This window comes from Cupressus sempervirens, chromosome 3 (genome assembly GCF_028749045.1).
Source record: "Cupressus sempervirens isolate cs-2001-9-10 chromosome 3, ASM2874904v1, whole genome shotgun sequence".
In the NCBI taxonomy this organism is placed as follows: Eukaryota; Viridiplantae; Streptophyta; class Pinopsida; order Cupressales; family Cupressaceae; genus Cupressus; species Cupressus sempervirens.
In genome coordinates, this window is record NC_143120.1 from 183388348 (window position 1) to 183414463 (window position 26116).

The window sequence follows — 26116 nt, forward strand, 5'->3', positions numbered from 1 at the left end:
ATCTTTAGCTTAGGTCCTTAAAACCCTTTCTTGCAAGCACCAAATTCTTTGATACCAATTGTTGGAAATGTAAGAGAGTAACTAAGAGGGGAGGGGTGAATTAGTTACCATAAAAAAATGTCCCTATCCCTTAGATGTCAATAAAAACTTTCACTGATCATGCAATATTGACTATCTCGGCTAACATTAGAATTTTACTGTTACTCAGTTAACAAAGCAATCTAAATATTATTAATCTATTTTAACCTTTAGTAACTTAGTTGTAGAAACATAGAGAAAAAGAAAATAACATGAACAAAAATGATAACAAGATTTAATGTAAAAAACCAATTTGGGGAAAACCACCTTGCAACTAGTCATAATAAATTTCACTCTTCTAAAGTGAGCCCTATTAGGAGCCAACCCTATTAAAAGCTACAAAACATATTGTTAAGTATGTCCTTGTTAGAGGATTTAGATAACCCTATTAAGAGTAGAATGGTTAGAGGTATTCAAACACTTCAATCTTGAAATGTCACCTTGTTAGAGGATTTACAAAATGATTATTAAGTCAACTCTGTTAAGAGATTTTTTTACTACTAAAATGGTTAGAAAGAAACACAAATTTAACCTGATTGATAAAGAAACTTTCTTTGCAAATTTAGATCTCTATTCTGGCTTGACCTCTAGATCCTTCTTGATTAGATGTTCGTTGCAACTTATCTTCCACACTTTCCTGCTTTGCCTTTCCTTTGCTCACATATCCATCTTATTTTATTTTTCACTCTCTTGCTTTTATTATCCTCACAACTCAACTATCATAAGACAAGAAACTTGTCTTGAATACCCTTTCAAAACATCAATAAACATCCAAATAGTCAGCCTCAATTAATAACATATTTGACAATTACATTCTGCTATCGCTCAGTCAATACTAGGACTTAACACTCGGTTGTCATTGTGACTCCTTTGATGCCAACCATTTAGTCAAAACTATACTCCTTTAATGCCCAACCACTTGGTCAATACTACAAGCAGGAATCCTTTTATTAACCAACTGCTTGGTTAATACTGAGATATATACAAGGTTAATACTGCAAACTCTATATTGCTCAGTTAATACTGACATTTTTGTAAACATCAATGACAATATACAATTAAAGAAATATTTTCAACAATACACACACACACACACACACACACACACACACACACACACACATAGACAGATAAAATCAAGTGGAATTTTGAACACGTTGACTTCAACTACCTCCATCCTTCATGGAATTGTAACTAGTATTTTTTTATTTTAAAAATGAGATATGTTTTGCATCTAACTGATGCATACCATATGTACACTTCATACAAACACTTCTACTTAAGTTTGAAGCTTCCAAAGAAATGCAATAGTTAATATATAAAATGGATATATTCTCATGTATGATCAAAACACCATATTCAACCTACTAGTGTTCTTAATTGAAATGTGAATTGTGCTGCTACTTTCCCTATTTGTGAAGGAAAATATACACTACATAATTTTGTTGACATGAAATGTTGTAATCTTCTCCATTTTTCTATTCTTTATTGAGTAGAAATACATCTTATGGTTGGAAAATAATTTGAATGTTGCAAAGCTAAAATAGTTGGTACAATCTTCTTGTAATACCCCCCTCTAATAGTGAAATTCAATATTAAATAAATGGCATCTCTATAATTGATTAAATAATTTAATATTAGATTAAGCGCAAATTACTATATTTACTCTCTATAATTAAGTACTTCATTATAGAATATATTTAAAAACTAAATAGTTAGTTGAATAAATGGGTCAAATTGATCATCAAATAAATAACTATATTTAATAAACATGTAGGAATGAAAAAATCCATATCTATCTATATATATATATATATATATATATATATATATATATAATGGCCAGTCACCAAAATGGGACAAGACATGACCAATCAAGTGAGGTATGGGTAGTTGTAAATGCCAAATCGATCAAGGAGAAGGGAGGCATCAAAAAATCATCATATAAGTTAAATACATATTAACACTACTACAAAAGAAAGAGGCCAATGTGGAGGATGCATAGATAATGATTAAAAAATTGAGCATGATTTAAGGGTGATTGATTATGGGTTTAACCTGCCAATGTTTGGAGCAGAAAACTAAGTACATGTATATGTATATATAATGAAGGGATATATAGTGAAAATAATGGGAGACATGTGGGTTAGATGGGAACAACATAAGAACAAGAATTAATTGGCTCCACCCTCCAAAGCATACAAAATAGGATATGTTTAATCACCCACTTTGCATACATACATTGGCATAGATATCTCATGTTATACCACTCAAGATTCATGAATTTATATTTGGTATAAAAACATAAATGAATATTGGTGTGCCTATCATAATTCAGAATCAATAAACTAATATTATTTGTAGGTTGAACCTCAAAGAAATACTCAATCAAGACATCATAACATATATGTAAAAACAAATAATGAATCATTAAAAATCAAAGGTATGATGGAATAATGAGATCAAGAGTTAGACATAATGTCATTGATTCTCAATTCAAGATACTTTTAGATGTATCCTACAAATGACTGGATATAAAATCACATCTTAGAATAGGATATATATGATTAAGGAAAACATTGACAAAGTAACATAGATCACGACCCTTTTGCTACTACAACCTAATTCATAAAGATAAAGAAAATTAATATTATATGTTTGAAATAAATATATTCACAAGATTTGGACAAGATAAATAATTTAGTGCAATATTAATCATGCAAATAATGGTAAACATAAGATGTAATGCCTTGCTCAGAGATCCTTGGAACAAAGATAAATTGAAGCCAATTCATTTTTTTTGAAGTAATAAGCATGGATTCAAACAACATCAACATGCAATCGATCAAATGATTGCAATGAAAGACTTAACCAAGCAATCCTAACATCCAACGAACCTCCAAGTGTCACTACTTACCAACATGACCAAAACCAACTATGAAAGATTTGCACAAACATGAAACCACTAATATCTAACTTGTTAAGGCCTAGGAGGGGGTGCAACCCAAGAGGGTACCCAAAACACCCTTCAACTCTCAACCAAAAAGTTTAGAGATATCTATTGTTTTCTCGAGTAGGCTCTTGCAAGAAATTAGGCAACACTTTTCTAGTGTCATACACATTTCATAGTACTACCAGCCATACTTCTCTAGTATTGCATGATACTCCTTACTACTACCAAGAAAAAATTTCAAGGAGTGCATGATAGACCTTAATACCATCATGCTATACTTTTCCAATGTCACACAATAGAACTTAATACTGTCAGGCGATACTTTCTAGTATCATGTGGCATTTCTCTCAGAGGCAATTGATACTTTACCAATATCACCCAATGCTGAAATTTTGTCATCTAGGATTGTAAAGAAAAAACTTGACAAAAAATTAGAAGGGAAAAAGAGTTAGAACCTCCACACCAAGGAGTACTAGATCTAGAATAACCAAGGAGTAAACACTCAAAATCATAATGAAGATTGCATAAGTCTAACATCTCAACCAAAACATCTACTCCAAGAATCTAATGTAATCACGTAGAAAGTAACATCACAATGAACATACATGTGCATAAATCAACTATCTCTATAAACTAAAATAACATAAATCACATGGAAACATACTCTTAAAGAAATGTAGAACCGTGTGAGCACCATCTCTAGAACTGAACATGGAAAAAGGCCAACTATGTACATCGGTACCCAATAGTGGCAAAGGTAACTACGCCTCCTAACCATGTGGAACCCGTTGGCCCACTCCCATCATGTTGATGGAGATAGTAATCCAACCAAAACCACACACAAGACAATCATCCATGGCTAACACTCATGCTAGATAGTATAGAGGACTAAAACCAAGATCATGAGACAATACAATACAAAAGGTCCTGGTCAAACGCTTTATGGGTCTACTATTTAGGGAATTTGATGGAGAGTAGATGACTTGGTATTATGGAGCCCAAGATAGAACCTAATGGAAACACTCCCTCAAGAGGCCATAGTGTTATTTCATAGGATGAACCACACAAAAAATAGGCCCTTGGATAAATCAATAAACACATACCTTCAGATGAGCCATAAAAGTACATAGTATTTTATTATCTTAGTTAATTACCCATGAGTTTATTTAGTTATCACTTATTAGAAACTTCTACATGAACACCTTGTTGGGAACATGACCTGGGGTTACAAGAGAGGCCCTTCCATCGACCTTAGCCTACATACCCATGCTCATACAATGTAGTTTCCCAACCTAACCCCAATGAACATAACTTAACTAAAAAACAACTAGGGGCTTAGGTCTCTCAAGAACCCAAAAAGTGCATGCTCACATGCTTGTGCATGGGTACACCAACTGCACTATGATCATTAACAACAAGGGTTAGATAAGAAACATAAAAACACAAGTAACTAGATCACTCAACTGACCTATATTCGAGAGTATAGATTCAATGAGAATCCCAATGCAATACAAAAATACAACAAAGGTAAAATAGACATCCCTACATATAATCTAGATCCATGACCAACTGCAGTGCCAAGAAAATCCAAAAAAGTAGGGAACAAAAATTGTGGAAAAAACAAAAAATGTCAAAAACCTCAAAATAAAAATCCATTTTGTCTTTGGGTAAAGAAGCCATGAATATCAAATAAAATCTGGGTTCGGATTCTATATGCAAAAATGGTCAACATAATGACAAAAAACCCCAAACCCTCAAGTGCAAAAAGGGACAGATGCTCATACCTACCCAACCAGGTAGAGCTAGCATGTAGAAATGGAGGGGAACACTAGTTCTCAGCCTCCAAATAATTTTTACCAAAAATAGGCACTCAAATAGAGCAAAAACAATCAAACGAGAGAGACTTGCCTCGTAGCCAAAAGGGTTAAACAGAAACACACATGATAAAATAATCGTCATGCGGTCACTATCGATGATTTTGGTAAATGAAGGTCTCCCCAAGATGGATCCAATGAGCCCAGCCTCACGATGATCCCATGCCCATAGTTCCTATAACAAATAGAACAGTAAATCCTTCAAAGAAGATTTTGGGTAATAATGTAATGCAAAATCATTTGTAGTAATAATGCATGCTTGTAAATATCAGGAAAATGAAGAAAATGGAGACAAATATTGATCAATAATTTTAGGTGGGGCCATGTGAAAAAGAAATAATTGTTGACTGGGTCTAAAATCAAGTACTATATAAAGTTAAATTGAAGATGTAGTGGAGATAAATGGGTATGTATAGGATCATGGTGTGTCAAACTATACCCTTAAGTGGCAGTGTAAAATCAACAAACCAGGTTTATGTCAACTTGACATGCAATTATGAATTAGTTATGAAGTTTATATCAAAAATTTGTAAGAATAGAATCTACAAGAAATTGAACTCAGTTTCTAAACTACTATGTCTTCTCCTAAAATAGTTTAATTTGATCGGTCAAAAATTATTATCTTAATGTAGTAGTACAAAAATTTCAAGATGAAAATAAGAAGTAGGTTTATGTTTGACCACCTTAACCACAACCAATTAATAATATTTTTTTATAAAATTCTAGATATAAGAAGTAGACTCATGCCCAAATGTGACATATATACTGGGGTATTTTTATTCCAAGAAAATAATTAATTATGATTTTTATGCTACAATGTTTTTAGAAAAAGGCCCATGTCTAACCACCATAACTAATTCAAAACATTTCCAAATTTAATTTTTCTTTTTCTTTTTAAAGTGTAGTAGGCAAAGCATAGAATGTAACACATATTTGAAATCTCAAAATATTTTACGGTATGAAAGTTATAACCATTTTCCAATTAATATGTAAATCAACACCTTAAAAATATCTTTGTTTAAAAATAAGCAATAAATATTGATTGAACTAATATTTCGATAGTAATTCTATCATTGCAAAGCTAAAAACGTCCTTAAGAAACACTTTTTGTTTCAACAAATTCAAATAGATTAAAAGTTGTTAGATATTTGCTGGAAGTTTGAAAAACACTTAAATGAGGCAAAATCACATTTTTGAGTTGACCAATTAGGCTTGGTAATTACCAAGCCTAATTGGATACCTAATATATTGGATATCCATTAAATCAGATACCAAATATAATTCCACACAAATGACTTTTTTTGTTTTTACAATTGAATATAGGGTTCTAGTTATATATAATAAGTACCTATATATTATATATTTAATTATATCATATATATATATATATATATAGTGTATAGTAAATATGATAACATTTAGTATATATTTAATTATAGTATTATTAAATAATAATATATATTTTAATTATAGTATATATTATCATATATATTTTATTATATTATATAGTAATTTTATATAGTGTCTACTAAATTTTAGTTGTGTGTGTGTGTGTGTGTGTGTGTATTTGATTGGTAATAGGTTGAAGCCTAGATTAATTATTATTATTATTTATTGTAATTAATTATTAGTGTATTAAACATATATTTCTAGGGGTCCTATGAACCCCTAGGGACATATGTTATTTGTTCAAATGGGTAGAAAGGAGTCATAGGAGATTCTATGACCCTAGTGCAGGGGCACCAACAAAGTATTTAATTTTCTCTTATTATGGTCTTGAATTAGTTATTTGATAAAATTTATATAAAATAACAATGAAGTGGTAAAATGGTGATAAAGGGAATTATTATTTCATTATAATATGTCTGGAATGTTCTTATAAAGTTGTAAAGCCATTTGAGTCAAATATTGTAGAAGTTGTGAAAGACAACTTTTCAAAAGTTGTAATAAGACAAAATGGGAAGTTGAATGGTCATAAGAGGAAGTTGAGTAGTTATAAATTCTAAATGAAGTTGTAAAGGATATTAAAACATTGTATTATTCATTCATAGATAGAATGTAAAGTTGGATAAGCATTGGAAGCATTTTGTATCAAATCTTTATTGTTTTTGTCTATTGTTTTGTTGTCTTGAAAGATTTTCCTCTTGTTTTCAAGTCTTGTACAACCATGTACATACTAGAAAAAAGTGTATTTCTATAATGGTATTTTATTACATTGAATAATATTTCCATTTCTTTTGGTTTGAGATGATTTCATGGACTAATGAAGAAGTTATCAAAGTTTTGGTGAAAACTGTTTGTAACTGCCCAAAATTCTGATTCACGGTGACTAGTCTTTGAAAAAAATTCATTAGTTTTTATTGAACCATTGGATCTTGCTATAAATTATAGAAATGGTATATAATTACCCTTTCTACAATATTAATGGTGGGATAGGTGTAATTTTCAATATTTGAAGAGTTATTGATGACTGCTTATGACTATAATTTTATGACCATAATAAAATTTATTTCAAATGTTTTAAATTCTCTATCATGTTGAAGAAATTTTGTTGATCATTGAGCTATATGGTGGATTTGGGAGTTATTGAAAAGGTTTAATATGCCTCCTTACATCAGATCTCTTTCAACCCATTTTATAACAACAAATGTTCCTAATATTCCTAGGGCCGCTAGGGACATATCTCATATGTTCAGATGGGTCAAACAGGTTCATTGGGTGACTTTCAACCTATTTAATGGTAACTTATATTCCTAAGGGTTTTGGGACCCCTATGGAAATATATGATATGTTCAAATGGGTTGAAAGGCTTCATAGGGTAACATATGGCCCCTTTGAAGCCATTAGATGATAACATATATTCTTAGGAGTCCTAAGACTTTTAGGGGCATATATAATATGATTGAATTAGTCAAAAGGGGTCATCAGGCACCCTATGACCCGTTTCAAACCATTCAATGACAATATATGTTCCTAGATATCCTAAAATCCATAGGGGCATATCTCATATGTTCAAATGGGTTCAAAGGGGTCACAGGGTACCCTATGACAACTTTCAACCCATTCAATGATAACACATGTTCCTAATGGTCCTAGGACCCCTAGGGACATACCTAATATGTTTGAATGGGACAAAAGGGTTCATAGGGCTCCCTATGACCCCTTTTGACCCATTTGATGATAAAATATGTTCCTAGGGGTTTTGTGACCCCTAGATACATATTTGATATGTTCAAATGGGTTGAAAGGGGTCATAGGATAACATATGACCCCTTTCAACCCATTCAATCATAACATATGTTATTATGGCTCTTAGGACCCCTAAGGACATATATAATATGATTGAAACCACTAAAAAATAACACATATTCCTAGAGGTCCTACAACCCGTAATGATATATTTCATATGTTTAAATGGGTTGAAAGGGGTCATTGGGTACCATATGACACCTTTCAACCCATTCGATGACAACATATCTTCTTAGGGGTGCTTGGACCCTGAGGGACATATCTCATATATTTGAATGGGTTAAAAGGGGTTGGGGTCATAGGATAACATATGACCCATTTTGACCCATTCTATGACAACATATGTTCCTAGAGTTCCTAAGACCCCTACAGACATATCTCATATGTTTGAATGGGTTGAAAGGATTCATAGGGTACCCTATGACATTTTTCAACCCATTTTGTGACAATCTCTATTCCCGATGGTCCTAGGTACCCTATGGACATACCTCATATGTTCAAATGGGTTGAAATGGGTTATAACGTAACCTATGATCAATTTTGACCCATTTATTCACAACATATGATCTATAGGGTCCTAGGACCCCTAGGGACATATGTTATCATGAAGGAGGTCAAAAGAGCTCATAGGATACCCTATGATCCCTTTCAACTTATTTGAATGAATGAGATATGTCCCTAGGGGTCCTATGACCCCTAGGGACATATGATGTCAAGGAATGGGTTTAAAGGGGTTATATGATAACCTATGACCCTTTTCAATCCATTTGAACAAGTTGAATACATCCCTCAGGGTCTTAGAACTCCTAGGGATGTATGTTGTCATGGAATGGGTTGAAAGGGGTCATAAGATACCTATGACCCCTTTCAAACCATTCAAACAAATGAGATATGCCCCTATGGGTCTTAGGGCTCCTAGGAACTTATATTATCATGGAATGGGTTAAAAGGGGTCATAGAATACCTTATGACCCCTTTCCACCCATTCAAAAAAATGAAATGTCCCTAAGGGTCCTAGAATTCCTAGGGACATATGTTGTCATAGAATGGGTTGAAAGCGGTCATATGATATCCTATGACCCCTTTCCACCCATTTGAACAAGTGAGATATGACCCTAGGTGTCCTAGAATGCCTAGGGACATATGTTGTCATAGAATGGGTTAAAAGGGGTCATAGGATACCCCATGACCCCTAGAGATCCATTCAAACAAATGAGATATATCCCTATGAGTCCTAGAGACATATGTTGTCATGGAATGGCTCAAAACTCTATGACCCATTTCGACTCATTTGAAAAATGAGCTATATTCCTAAGAGTTCTAGTTCCCCTATGAATGTATGTTGTTATGGAATGGGTCGAAATGGGTCATTGGGTACCTTATGACCCTTTCTATCCATTCCATGACAACATACATCCATAGGGGTCCTACCCATTTGAATAAATGAGATATATCCCTAGAGGTCTTAGGACCCCTAAGGGCATATGTTGTCATGTAATTGGATGAAAGGGGCCATAGGATATCCTATGAACCCTTTTGACCTTTTTAAAGAAAAGAGTATGTGTCTAGGGGTCAAGGACCCCTAGGGACATATGTTGTCATCAAATGGGTTGAAAAGGGACATATGATACCCTATGACCCCTTTAAACTCATTTGAAAAAATGAGATATGTCCCTAGAGATCGTAGGACCCACAGGGACATATGTTATCATGTAATAGGTTGAAACAAGCTATAGGTTACCCTACGACCCCTTTCAACCCACTCAATCATATTATATGTCTTTAGGGGTCCTAAGACTTGTAGGAATGTATGTTGTCATGGAATGGGTCAAAAAGGGTCATAAGATACTTTATGGTGCCTTTCGACCCATTCAAACAAATGAGACATGTTCCTATATAATTGTTATAATTTTATACATATAATTACTAAGTTATAATAATATATATTATAATTTAATGTACTATAATGCAATATATATATACTATAATACATACACTAAAATTTAATATATATATATTATAATTTAATATATATACTATATAATAATTGGATATAGTATATTAAATATATAATATATAAAATTTATACTATATAATTACTATGTATACTAAAATATATACTATATATAATAATATATAATATGATATATCCTATATCCTACATACTATATAATAAAAAATATAATATAATACTATCCTATATAGTATATGCTATAAATTCATTCAAATATTTAATATATGCAACAAATTATAATTAAAAAGAGAATAAAAAAGATAAATTTGTTGAGTAGTCTCATTCTATAACAACCAAAAAGGCATAGAGTTGAGGAATTAATTTTAATCATAGGATCAAGGAGGAGAGAATCTCAACCTCTCACTAAGTTGAATCCAAACCCTCTATTTTCCATGGGATTCCTCTCACTAAGTATAGGCAACAAAGGATCAGGTACCTGATATATCAAATACTCGATAGATCGAGTACATCTGATATCTCAGGTATCCAATTTTCTTAGGTAATATTTTGTTTCTTTGGTATTAGGATTGGGGAGAAAAAGTCAGCACGATTTCTAAAGCAATTTTCAACATTTCTAGACTTGTTTTTTTTCAAATCACTAGTTTTTGGTCCACCATGATCCTACACATACTTGAATCCAAAATAAATGGCAGAATAACCTTGAAAATGTGTAGGAGTTTACAAAGGCTGAAAAATCTTTTATTATTTGTACAATAACATATTTGACGTAATTCTTCCCCACCCATTCAAGTTTTTGCTTCTTTCTCTACTACAATGCTTGTGCAATATACTAGGAATTGACAAAGCAATCAGAGGAGGCAAAGCATGTATCTTCTTTGAAGTTTTCATAAGATAACACAAAGGGGGATTTGTTTTAATTGATCTTTACTGTGTAACTTATGGATGCCTAGTCATCTGCATTCCATAGGCTTGATCAGATTCTCATCATTTGAGTCTTTAGATATGCAACAGCCATCTGGTCATTAGTTTTAAACATTCATGGGAGTTCATCCATCAAAAGCCTACACAATATTAGGAATGCATAATATCAATGATAGTAATGATGTTAATAGTGCAAGGGTGAAGCCAAATAGAGATTCTATAAGGATGGATTTGAAGGTACATGGACAATAAAAACATACACGATATATTGGTGATTCTAGAGTAGGAGCAAGTGTGGATGTCTACAGTGGGGTAGAACAAGAGGTAGAATTGAAAAGGTTATTTCTATCCCTTGCAAATTCTAAACTAAATTTAAAGTAATCCTACAAGAGAAAATAGATCGAATATGTAGATTTCTTATTTTAAAAAAGGCACAAAACCCTAAAGATTATGATTATTTTTTATATCAAATAGTTAAAAAAATAATGACTAAGTATTTTTATTGATTCTTTCCTTTTATGTATGATGTATGGAAGAATGCACAAGACTTTTTTATAATAGGCATTGAAGAGGTCCAGAGGCTCTTTCTTCATTTTCTTGGCACAGGAATCTAGAATTCAATAGTTCTATGAATGTTCCATAATGTATTTTGTTTTAAAAAATAAAAAAAATTCCAAAAAATTCTTTATATTTATTTGATAATTGATTTTGGTAAATAATTTTTACAAGATATTGATAGATAGTGTTAGATTGACTAATACATTTAAAAAAAAAATTTATATTAGAACTTTTCATTTTAACAACAATAGAATGTATAAAATTTCTAAAATAATCATTGTGTTTTGTGGGCAACAAGCTAAAAATTCAGACACACTATTATAGCAACAATCAACCAATAATATTCTAGATTAATAATTTATTTTTAATTATGAAAAAATCAATATATATATTAAAACTATAGAATTGGGAAAATTTGTCGAAAAATAAAATATTCTAGTTGGACAATTAAAGTGAAAAGTTGCATTTCAATGAATGCCATAGTATAATGCCTTTGGCAAGAACTAATAATACTTTACAATTTTACATTCAACATACATTACAAATATCTCTATTTATTTATTTTTTTGTTCTTGTTTTAATTGGCATTCTATAATCTAGGTTTTCTTTCAGTGACAAATTATATTGTGCAATTTTTTTCTATAAAAAAAAACTAATTTTGTGCAAATTTGACAAGTAGAGTTTGTAAAAGGAATCCAATAAAATAATGTCTAAAATAAATGAAAATTATGAAAGAAATGGAAGGATTTGATGAGAGCAAGTCCACATATTTAGTAGAACACCTGCATGCAAGAACTCATCACAAAGAAAAAAAAAAGACAAGAGAAGGCAATGGTTTGGCTCTAAAAATATGCAATAATATATTATTAGACTAAAAGAATTAGAGAAATTTACAATGGATCAACCCTTATAGAAAGAGATTGTAAAACAAAAAAGTGAAACCATGAGAGAAATATACAATGGATCAATCCTTATAGAAGGAGATTGTAAAACCAAAAGGTGAAACCCTAAGAGGTAAATGCCATTTAATAATTAATATTTGATTAATAAATGGTAATGCATGTGCATAAAGGGTAATCTTAAGAAGAGAGCAAAGGTAATTGAATAAAATAAAATAAAATAAATCTGTTACTCTAACACTCCCCCTTAAGATAAGCAACATTGCAGCTACAAAAAATGTAGAAAAAGAAAGAAAAATACAATGTTGAAAGCATAAATGGGTCTTGACAACATGGCCTAATGAGGTACACAACACAACCAAATCTCTGAAAAATGGAGAAATAGGGAAAACCACATGGGAAAAAGCCTACTCACAAAAAAGATAGAAGAATGCTAAAAATAAAAGAAGGAAGGAAAGACTCATCACTAAGGCCCTCCTAGGAAAAATTCCTTCACCCCAAGTATAGAACGCAGTTGAAGATACCATGGGGATGCAAAAGGTTTAGTGAAGATGTATGAAACCTACTCAATAGTGGGAATATACTCAAACCTAAGAGATCCATCCTAAATCAAATGTTTGATGAAGTGCATATGAAGCTCAATGTGCTTGGTTTGCCAATGATCAATTGGGTTGTGAGAAATGTGTATAGCACCCTGATTATCGCACCAAAGAAGGGTGGAACTATCAAGGGGAATCCAAAATCTATCATCAACTGTCAAAGCAATCAAACCTCTTGACTAGCTAGCACAACTGATCTATATTCTACCTCTATAGATGATAATGCATGAGTATATCATTTCTATTGATCTCTTTAGTTTTTTTTTCTATTAGTGTCAAACATTTAGTCATATAGAAGGTTAAGTTGATCAATCATAATTGTGATTGAGTCATTCTATATAGGTTGAGTGATGTATTTGCTAGACTTGTAAATAATCTTGTATATGTCAAGCTCTATAAAATTTGAGAAATTCTATGGTCACCAAGTATCCCTATGGAAGCTAAGTTTAGTGAATGCTGTGTAAAATAGAGTAAGTTGAGTTGAGTCATACAAAAGGCATTGATCTAGTAGTCCAAGCGACAACATGCAAAATAGTTATGATCAAGCTTCAGAAACTGAATCTATCTAGTAATACTATCTAAACAGGAATATTTGGAGTGACATAAAATATGAGGTAAAGTATTTTGGGCTAACATGTAAATGACATTTAATGATTATAGAGATTTTTAAAGAGTTTTTTACACATTTTGGGATGGATCACTGATCCTTATGAAGGAGAGTTAGCCAATCAAATTAAGAGGGAAAAAGGGAAGCATCTAGATCATTGATTATATTCTATAAGACTCTATAGATTCCTATTTTAGGATAGATCCAAACTCTATTCCGAAATGATGTGAAGTGTTGTTAATGCACATACGAAGGAATTGTATTTTGGAGGTTGCAAGTGAATTTTTTAAGTAACAGTGTATAGCGACTGAGTGAAGTAGTGAAGAGAAGAGATAAGATATATTAGATAGGAGATTAAATAAGAGAGTGAAAAGCAAAGATTTGTAATCAACATTGTGAGTGAAAACTGAAGGATTAGGTATTGATACATTTTAGCAAGTGAATCAGGGTAAATCTCTTAATAGAGTGGTCCTAATAGGCCTAAGTAAATCTTCTAATAGAGTGATTACTTCATTATAAGTTTTAAATCCTCTAATCAAGGTATATCTAATAGTCTTGTAAAGCTCTTAAATGGATAAGACCCTCACAAGGTAGATCATTAGAAGTGATCACATTTGTAGTTGTGAACTTTGTTACTATAGTAGTGAAGATTTGTGAGTGACATCCCCCCCTAGTTTTACCTTCATCTTGGAGGGTTTCTAGGTAACTAGAATATTTTGTGTTATGTGTTTATTTTTAAGCTTATGGATGTGATGAATAGCTAGATTTATTTTTGTATTTCAAGTTTAAGGTTATGCTATTCATGATCGAGATATGATATGGATTAAGCAATGAATACATTTAAGTTGCTATTTTCTTTGAAGGATAAAAGTTTAAGTGATCCTAGTTCACCCACACCCCCTTCTTAGTTGTTTGAAATATTTAATGGGAACATGATACTAGGGGGGGGGGGGGGGGTGGTAATCAGGATCTTTAATACTATTTAAATGATAAAACAATCCACACCTAATCTATCTCATATCTCAAAGCTTATACTATGTATACATAAACATGTAATGCTGAAATCAAATCTATCTAAGCATAACATCCATAAAATGCATCAACACATAACACAATGATTTTTTTTATTGAAATAGACTTCAATATGAAGGTACAACTGGGGTGGGGATGAAACCCACAAATATTCAGATTTGCAACAATAAAGTTAACTAGTTAGGGTTACAATTTTGATCATATCATATGTTCTACCTTGTGAGGGGACTACCCTATTAAAGGTTGTTAAGACTATTAGGTCTTACCTTGTGAAATGATTTTACACTTACAATAAAGTAAGGACTATGTTAGGAGATTTGAAATAGGTACGTTAGAATCACTCTATTAAGAGATCTTCCCAATCTACTAAAATTGGTTCAATATCTGACCCTTCAATTTTCTTCAAAAGTATATTACATATCTCGTCTCTCCAAAAAAATGATTTTCGTATCTAATATTTTTTTTTTGTCCTTCACTACTCTGGTTGCATAGACTAAACTCCTTTTCTCTATACTTAGCTTGTTCCCTCCTTCATTTTTCTTCTCTTTACATACGCATTTCTATAAATGATTCACACACACTCTCTATTTGACCCTTGGTTATACCCTTCTTAAATAGATAATCCTCAAAGGTTCTAGATTAGGATCAATGATACATATTTCATCCCTTTCGATGTTTTCCATTCTAATTTTCTGATTGGTTAATTTGCTTGCCTAGGGATTAATACCATTTGACAAAATGCATAATTTCCTACTTCATTATCTCTTTGATCCTTAAATGTTGTGTAGAGGTAAGATAAAATTATTTACATAAGTATTTGTGAAATTACAAACTCATATATCAATACTAGTTTACTTAGCACTTGAATGTTCTAACACTTGGTCATAACTAGCATTCATTCTATCACTTAGCTTCAACATATTCTATTCACTCGACAATAACTGACTTTGTGATTGCTTGATCTCAACTAAATTACTCGGCTTCTATGCTTGCTTGGTCCCAATTGGGGTGCTCAAAAACCTTTGATTTTCTTGACATGCATTAACAAATAAACAAGTATTTTCATAGCTTGATCTTCTCTAGATGGCTTGGTTGCAATAATGACCATCCAACGTTGCCTTGGAAATTTAAATTTTAGATATTAATAGGAATCTTAGGCTTAGAGATCAACAATCTTCCCCTCTGAAATTAGGGGCAAAAACACTTTTTCATGTCATATCTTTCCATGCAAATATAGTACTACCCCTGAGATTTTAATTTGGTCTACAAAAATGAAATCTATGCTATACAGTATGTACATGTCTGAAACCTTGCTAAAAACTCTGATGCTATGTCATCTGATTTCTATCATCTTCTATATTTCCCTTATTTTTCTGTTGTATTTTCCCTTGTTATTTTTAGAAAATTTCTTCCCTCATTTCACCCTTGATATATTTCTCAATATATTTCCCCCTTGTTTTTAACACTTATGGCTTGGGATTTATTGGGGTTATCTTGTACTTATCAGAATATGCTTGATGAGTAGCCAACATCTTTTCAAGTCCTTTATTGCATTTTTTTCTTGTAGATTGCATGACTTGAATATGAATCTCTAGCTCAACAACTAGATTAATTTAGCTCTCAACATTTGAAAGATGTGTGTCTTTCTTTAAGATACTATGAACTATAGACAATTTCTTTTGAATAATCTCCAAATGTGGTAATAGCATGAATTAAATAGACAATAATTTGGTCCTCATGCCACTATCTCTAGAAAGTAACTTAGCTAACCTCTATTGACAAAATGTCAACTTATTGTATTAAGGTAATCTTGAAATTGCATCCTTGCCCAATGAATGTGAAAATGCCTTCATATTTGCTTAAATTATATCAATTGATCATTGATTCTTTAATGTAAAGAACTCAACATCACAAAGCTTCATGTATAAAGAATGCATAATATTCAGACTTCCTTCCATATTTTTGACTAAATTAGAAATCTCTACTTGTCTATGTACAAGTTCCCTAGAGAATTTCTCCAAAACTTTGTGCTCAAACTTTCTCTTAGACCATTGCATCAATTTATTATTGGTCTCAATATCATCCATTTGAACTGTGTAAATTATATATACTAACTAATCTAAAATTGGATGTTGGTTATTAACATCAGTGATTAAAAATATCTTTAATATTATGTAATACCTACTCCTTTTTATGCTCTCTTCTTAGTTGTTCTTGATTTGCCTTACGGCTCACCAAAGTTTGTAACTCTTGTATTTGTTCCAATGTTATATTATTTAAGTCATACATGGGTAAAGTGATTACCTCATCTCCACTTATTGGCTCTTCTAGCATATCTTTTGATTGTTCCACTATTTGAGATCAAGGGGTTGTATCACTTGGTAGTGATAGCTGCAATTATTTACCCTTTACATTAGAGATAGATACTTGTTTATACTATTATTGAGTAGATATAACCTATTTTTTAGGTGTAATAGTTAGTATCTCATATAGCTTAGCACTCGATAGTTGAATAAGACCTTTGGTAGCCTCTTTTTCTTTGGATTTCTCTCGTTATCCTACCATTTCTATTTCTTTCTTTTCTTCAAATTTTTCAATTGTTCGACCCATTGGGATACAAGTAACTTGTGAAAACACAATTATAGCCTTTCCTTATTGCTTGACACTTATATGAATAGAAACTTGTTAGAAGTTGTAATCTTTCCTTGGTGTGCTTATAAACCAAGGTTAGAACTCCTTTCTTTATTGTTGTAATATATTAGGATATAAGCCAAGGTATCCTAATATATTTATTTTTTGTCCTTTTTCCACTACATCTTATTTTGTCATCTAGTGGAATATGTGAGGACAAATATATATTGTAATTTCTAATTTTAGATTATTCCTCCTTAAGAGGAATCTCACACTTGGCCTCACACACTTATGAATGGTGGCATTCATAGACATGGGAGTTACATTCTAACTCCTCTCTCTCATCTCTATTTAAGAGATGACCCTCTTCTCTCATTTAACAATGAGGTTTCTTCCTCTTCTCAATTATTGTATGAGCAATTGCTCTCTTTCTCTCTCTCTCTCTTTCTTCTTAGGCTTTTCATGCCTCATTCATAATGTCACAAGGGGTTTTCTTTGCTTTCCCCTTTCCAAATATCTTGTCTCATGATGTTGGAGCTTGAAGCATTCTCTCTCCTATTTTATGGTAATATCTTTTCATGCATTTACTCACTTAGATTCTTTCCTGGTATTGCTTATTTACAGATTTCTTTTTCCATTTCTAACATGGTATCAGAGCAGTTTAATCTTTGTTTTGAGTGTTTGCATGAAGGTATGATTCGAAGGAGAGTCTTGAGAAAGATTTCACTAATTTCTTCTTTAATCTTCTTAAGATGGAAGAAATTGAATTTTTTTTGGATTTGGCTGGTTTACCGCCAAACCCGATTAACTTTTGTGTGCTCTAATTTGTGCAAGTTACTTCTTATTTTATATTAGTTTTTCATCTAACCCCCTTTGGAAGGCTTGCCGCCAAAAGGGTTTTCCTATCTAGATATCATTTTTTTTACTCTTGTTTTGATATATTGTTGATAAAGGAATTTTTTTTCCAATTTTTTCCTATGCCTAAAATGTTGGTTGTGCTTGCAAAGCTCGCAAGCTGTAGAACAATTGTTCTTGAGTTTTTTCTCTCTCTCTCTCTCTCTCTACTTTTTAGATTCATTTGTAATGTTTTTTTTAAAAAGGAGGCTCATTTCTGCCTTCAGTTGCATCACCCAAAAACCATTGGGTGCAGGGAAGGCTTCAAATCCTTGAATAGTGATGCCCCCAATTCATACCTTTCAGCCGCAAAATGTAGTGTGGTTTTCCCGTAGTTTTAATGGATTCTCAAACCCGTCATCTTGCATGAAATGGGAGCTCATTGATGTTCTTGACCTGTTCTATGTTGTATCTAGTTTGAGTTCTTGCATTTGCCATTCTCTTTTACCAATTTTCCCCCCTTGAGACCATCCAAGAAGAGTTGCAAGCCGTTGTTTGGCATGGCTAGCCACGCTAAATTTCTTTTGATTTCCTATGAAATACCTTTTCCCAGCATTTTGTTCAATGAACTCCCTTACAGACACATCCACAATTTCTAAATCTTCAACTCGTGCACATAAACTGTTGTCTGAAGATCTAAATGATGTTCTTGGGCTGTTATCATTGACACCCTCTTTTATACTTGCATACTCACCGTCTTGCCCATAATATTTTGGAGAGAAGTCTTCTAGGAGACCCTTAAGCATGGGGGGTATGTTAATTAGAACCCAGTGAGTCCATGGGACAATGGGATCATTTGGGTCAGGTGCATCAGGATCCTGCATGATAATAGCTAAACTGACCGTGCCCTCTGGAACTCCATACCACTCTAGTGGTGGTGAAATATCCTCCTTATGGCCCCCTGCCAGAGGTAATGGAAGCATTGGGAAAAATGGAATTTCCTTACATATACCCTGATCCTTACATTTGCTAAAAGGTTGCTCTTGGGTAAAAGTGCATCTATTGATGCAAAGAAGTCAATGATTTCTAAGCTTAAGACAGAGTGTGGTAGCCAGTTCATGAATAAACTTGAGGGAATGTTCAAGGATGGGTGAAGCAGTTGACAGGACTCTGTTGAATCATCTTTTGAGGATGTTCACTGCCCTTGGCATTTATGCTAAGTGTTTTGAAAAACCATTCCTTGAGGGCACTGCAAAATTTTATGCATTTGAGGGTGTGAGATATATGTAGCAGTCTGATGTTCCTAATTATTTGAAGCATGTTGAGGCTAGGCTCCATGAAGAGCATGAACGGTGTTTGCTTTACTTGGACGCAATAACAAGAAAACCTTTAGTAGCCACTGCAGAAAAGAAACTCTTGGAGCATCACATCTCTACAATATTGGATAAGGGATTCAATTTGCTAATGGATGCAAATCATATTTCTGACCTTCAACGGATGTATTCCTTGTTTTCAAGGGTGAATGCTCTTGAATCACTTAGACAAGCCCTCAGTGCATATGTTAAAGCTACTGGACATGGAATTGTAATGGATGAAATGAAAGATAAGGATATGGTGTCTTCACTTCTAGACTTAAAGGCTCACCTTGATGCAATATGGGAAGACAACTTTTTCAAAAATGAAGCATTTTCTAATACCATCAAGGATGCCTTTGAACACCTAATTAATCTACGCCAAGTTTGATGGACATTAGGTTGGCTTCTTATATCCACATATTCAAAAGATTTCCGTTCGAGCACAGGTGATTTGAGATTTCTGATTTAATGCAAATAAAAGCACAAATTTTAAGATAGCTTAATTGATATACATGAATCGACCAGCATAACTTATTGCTAAGTTTCTTGACGAGAAGCTTCGGTCTGGTAACAAGGGCACTTCAAAGGAGGAGCTGGAGAATACTCTGGATAGAGTTCTAGTTTTGTTCAAGTTTATTCAAGGAAAAGATGTATTCGAAGCATTTTATAAAAAGGATCTTGCTAAAATGCTGCATCTTGGGGTGTTGTGTTTTGCAAGAGCATCCTTAAACTTCTTTATAGTTCCATTGGTACAGCTGGAGCTACACAGACGCCCCTGAGTGCCTCTATGGAATTGAAAAAAGGGTAGCACATGTATGTTCAAGCTATAACACAAAGATTTATTTTCTTCGTGGTTCACCTTCACAAACTCCACATCGCTATTCATCTCTGCAAGCTGGCAAGTATTATATTTTTTGAATGCGGTTTGGGCAATCAGGCTGCGATAGAAATGTATGAAGCTTCTTCTAAATTAATTTTTGAAGCCTTCTTCAAATTACTTCATATTGATTTTTGTAGTGCTTATATATTTGTGCTTTGTTCAATTGCCCTTTGGGTTTCCTTATATCTTGCTCTTCCATGCGTTGATAGGCACAACCATTCTGCTGGCATGTCTTGCTCCTCCATGCGATGATGGCATCTCCCTCACCAGGATTTCATTCCATCATAATATACTAAAACCTTAGGCATATTATATCTGGTGTGAATCCCTGGCCTCCCGCAGGAAGCTCTCCTTTGATCTCTTGCGTTACGTAGACGTTCCCGCTCTCAACGAGGAAAAACTTGCCGTTAATTAGCACAGTCGGAGACGTAGACACAAGAAAAAAATCTGCCAATTTAGCCCATGCAACAGTAGACAATGGCCAAATTTATGATAATGATGACCTTCTTTTGGCAGATCCCTCCAGTCTAAGGAAATGTGCTATTGTTGACATCGGGTGCTTGGCAGATCTCTCTATGGGTGAAGATCGACAATTGGGCGTTTCAGATGCCTTTGAAACGGCTATTTGCCACTCTATTTTGGGTTCGCAATGAAACCCTTTTCTTTCCCTAAGAAAACTTCTTTAAATTTCTTTGCTTCTTTTCAGTTTTTTTTAGATGATTGCTTGTTATGGTGAGAATTTTAAAAGCAGAATCAGACTGATTGCTGCTCTCTCACCTTTTGTTAGTCTGCTATAACATATCTCTACTATTCCTAGTAACATTTTCTTGTCTTTTCATGCAAGATTCTTTTTCTTTTTTTTAGCTCTTGACAGAGGCATCATTTACTTTTATTATTTCCTCTTGTCAACCTATTTTTGGCATGAAATCATTCATTGCTTTTATCATTGCCTTTTGTCAATCAATTTCTGACATTTTATCATTCATTGTCAGACAAGTGCAATATTTTATTTTAAATCTCTCTTTCTCCTTTACGTAGTTTTAAGTTAAAAAAGGAGAAGTTTAAGGATAATTTTTTTTGAGAAGTAAATATCCTCATTTATAATAATTCAGGAGGATTCTTGTTTTAATGGTGGGTCTATCCTTTATACCTTTGCAAAATGAATTGAGTACTCATGTTTACCCTCAATGGCATTTTATACCTGATATCCATATATTTTCTCATTGATCTTCCTTGGATACCAACATTTACCTTAATTATGATTGGTTTATGAGTTGTCTTACACTATTGCCTTCATTATTTAATGATTTAATTTAATTGATCTATCTGCACATGGTTGCAGTTTTATGCTTTTATAGCATCTCTTTATGCTCATAGTAGCATTTTATGGTTTATACCATTGATATACATGATTTATATGATATTTGTTTTGAGTTTCATAGGGAGCCAATTTTTTCAAGGATAACTATGTAGGTCCCCTCAGTATAACTGATACATAGTTTCCTTATCTGGCCCATGGAGTATTCCTCCATCCTATATTGGTATGCACTCATTTTATATGGATTTTCCCTCCATTTGATCCTATCTGTTCCATTTTGATAGGATCATATTTTTATGGAGTTTCCCTCCATGTTGTTCCATTTTTGTTCCTCAATGAAGAGGATGTTATTATTGGAGTTTTCTCTCCAAATTCAGATGATTTGATCCAATTTGAAGGCAATATGTTGTTATATCCTCATAATCCATTATTTTGATTATCCTAACAAAAATCATGATAATTCTACTTTGATCAGCATGTCTCTCCTTTATGTTATTTTCATATATCAATGTGATAATGATCTGCATACATTATTGCTTAGATCATGAGTCATGCATGTTATGGAGGGACGCCCCCATTAGCTTGCAGTGAGATGATTCATTAAGTGGACTGTCTATATCCACGTGATTGATGCAAGTATCATTAGTTGGCCTTGTTTGTGGTCATTTGTGCATTAGTATAATATACTTTTCATGAGAGCATTGATCAAGCTTTTTACTCAATTTGTCCTTGTTGACAATTTTTGAGCATATAATTTATCTTGATATCAAGTTATCTCCATTGTTTTGAGGTAACATGTTTTATTTTCCTCTATGTCTCTATGAAAATTTTATCATCCTTATTCAAAAGGATTTCGAATTTCCATATATGATGACATTCTACTTGTGGATAGTTGTATTGTTTTTTGTTCTCTATTTTTTTTCCAGGTGATCCATCAAGGAACCTTCTAGAAGATGTGTCTATGCTTCCACTTGATCACATTCAAAGGACTCATGTACTCCTCTTGGATCTAAAAATGTACCATATGGCTTGAAAACAATCAAATTACTTCATATTTAAGATTAAGTTGCAGATTTTTGTAAATTATGGGTTTAATACCCTTTGATATTATTACCCCAAGTAAAGATTAAAGGGGGGTGTTAGAAGTTGTAATCTTTCCTTGGTGTGCTTATAAACCAAGGTTAGAACTCCTTTCTTTATTGTTGTAATATATTAGGATATAAGCCAAGGTATCCTAATATATTTCTTTTTTGTCCTTTTTCCACTACATCTTATTTTGTCATCTAGTGGAATATGTGAGGAAAAATATATATTGTAATTTCTAATTTTAGATTATTCCTCTTTAAGAGGAATCTCACACTTGGCCTCACACACTTATGAATGGTGGCATTCATAGACATGGGAGTTACATTCTAACTCCTCTCTCTCATCTCTATTTAAGAGATGACCCTCTTCTCTCATTTAACAATGAGGTTTCTTCCTCTTCTCAATTATTGTATGAGCAATTGCTCTCTTGCTCTCTCTCTCTCTTTCTTCTTAGGCTTTTCATGCCTCATTCATAATGTCACAAGGGGTTTTCTTTTCTTTCCCCTTTCCAAATACCTTGTCTCATGATGTTGGAGCTTGAAGCATTCTCTCTCCTATTTTATGGTAATATCTTTTCATGCATTTACTCACTTAGATTCTTTCCTGGTATTGCTTATTTACAGATTTCTTTTTCCATTTCTAACAAAACTGATATAACATCAAAATTATCATTTTTGGCACGTTAAATCCTTGGATAATCCTTTATTTGTAGTAATATTGGATTGGTTCTTGGTAGAGATGTATCAGATTCAACATTTTTTAGGTCTTCTTCTATCATTACATTATGATCTAGAGATGATGAATCAAGAATGTCCTCAATTGTGACAACATCTAATTGTTCACACCCTTCTAATAATTGCTTGATTTTTTTTGCAAATTTTGCTACATCATCCTCTTCTTCTTTAACTTCTCCATCTCTTTCTTCATCTTCTTCCTCATCACCTTTATCAGCCGATGGAACAAGCAACCCAAATGCTTCCTTCCATATAATTATGCTCTCTTTGTCAACTTCATCAATTTTATTCATCAAAATTTTGTAAGACCTCTCCTTAGGTATAAATTTATTTACAAAATATTTTAGGGAAATAGACATATGTGACTTCCCTAAATTTGGCATTGTTTGTGCTAAAGTGGTCTCCTTGATTTGTCTTTCTGTGGATAATACCAACTTCTACTTAGCATCAATTTTATTACACAAATTTTGTGGAATGCTTTCTCCTAAATATATGGATGTAGATTTGAATTGTATATATCATCATATTGATCATGGATTTATCAAGCTTCTCTTGATCTTATTTATTTAAATAATCAAAATTAATATCTTTAAATCTTGTCAAACTTGCTAATTTAGTAATCTCTTCACATACTTACCTATAATTGTTGGAGTTGGTCTTGGCACAATCTTGAATTTTATTAGGTCGTTAGAATCTGTTTATTCATCATCTTCTTCCACCTCTTCTACAACTAATCTTCTCTTCGGTCTCTTAGGTAACCTCTTCTTAGGTGAACTAGCTAGTTTCCTCTTTGTTGGACTTACTTTTGGTTTGGTAGCTAGGGGCTAAGTTGTCTTTGATCTTATTATTATTCTTCCTTTTTGTTCTTGGTGTGTAAAAACCATCTACAGATCTTTCTTGACATCTTCTTTTACCTTTGTATCAATAATTATCACTTTCTTCTACTTTTTTGCCTTGGGCTTGACAACTACTAGCTCTTTGCCTTTAGATTCCTTAGCTTCAACTGTATTAAGTGATCCTTCTTCTTTGTCATCTTTTCCCTTTAGACCTTTGATTTTTATTTTCTTTTCTTGGGCTCACTTGTCTCTATATTTATTTGATCTTTTATTGCATCATATGTGTCGAATGGCTTAACATTCATATCAAAATCTTTTGACAAAAGTGCATCACTACTACTATGAATTAATCAACATTTACCTCATAAGGAATCAACCTTAACCACACAATTATAGGTGTTACAACCTGGGTATAAAAAAAAAATTGTGTCTACCATGAAAAATGTATAATCAAAATATTTATCTACAATGGATTTTGGAATCCTCATATGATTTCTCATTTGATTCTTCAAATCCTCAAAATAGTTATCCATAATTACCTCAAAATTTTCTCCTAGATGACTTATCAAGTCATTTATTTTCTCCATAGCTGGCTACTCCTATCCCATGCTACTATGCCGATGGTAGGAAATGAATTTTGTAAATAGAAAAATATACAGACTAATAGAGATCCAAACTTACACGATGTATTCTTCACTTTCCTTATAGCTCCAAGATTCTCTATTAATTGTTGCAGTTGCAACTTGGAAAAATCATAACTATGATCCATTTTAACAATTTTGTAGCCTAGGTCTATTGTAATGCATGACACACTATTCAGTTGGCTTGGTTGATAAAACTTATGTGCAATCATTGTTATTGCAAATTCAATTCTAGGGTCTTCAATCCCATCGATTGACATGCCTCAACTATTCCATTTATCTTTTGTTAATTTACCAACTTCATTTCTTGTTGCACAACTTATTGACTTTGGTCTATCCATAGTGGGGTATCTAGTTACTTTCCATATGATGACTTTGTTGATTTTAATTGGTCCTCCTTCTAATCATACCTTCATATCATCAACACGACTTAACATGATCTTTATCCATTCTACTTTTAATACTTTTAGAAAACCTAGGGTATGGGTAAGCCCTTTCTTGGAAAAATCTTGTGCTCATCCTTTAGTACTCCATTATCACACAACTTCTCATAAGTTTCTCTCATCTAAAACTCTCCAACTTCTCCAATTTTGCACATGTAATAGGTTCATCTTGAATTGTTAGTTACTTTGGTGGAATTAAGGATAGGGCAACAATTTTGTGTTCTATTTCTTCAAAATTTGAATAATCTTTGAAATTAGGTGGGGGGCACTAGTAATTGCTCACAATTTGTGCATTTCTCTCCTTCAACATTTCACTTGCAATTACAAAGATGCTATTTTCAACTAGGGTTTGTGAAAACAAACTTTTCTTTAATAACCTCTGAAAAAAACTATCTCAAAAATAAAAGTTTCACTTATTGAATTCTGGAAAATTGCCAATGGCACATAGTGATTCATTCTTTTTGTTGCTAAATTCACCTTGATCACCTTTGAATCACTCATGCACTTTAATTCACTTGGTAAAATGAAAATGAATGCTCAAATTTGATATATACCTTCAATTTTTCCAATTAGAACTACAATAAATGCATTTGTACTCTAGTAGATGCATAAT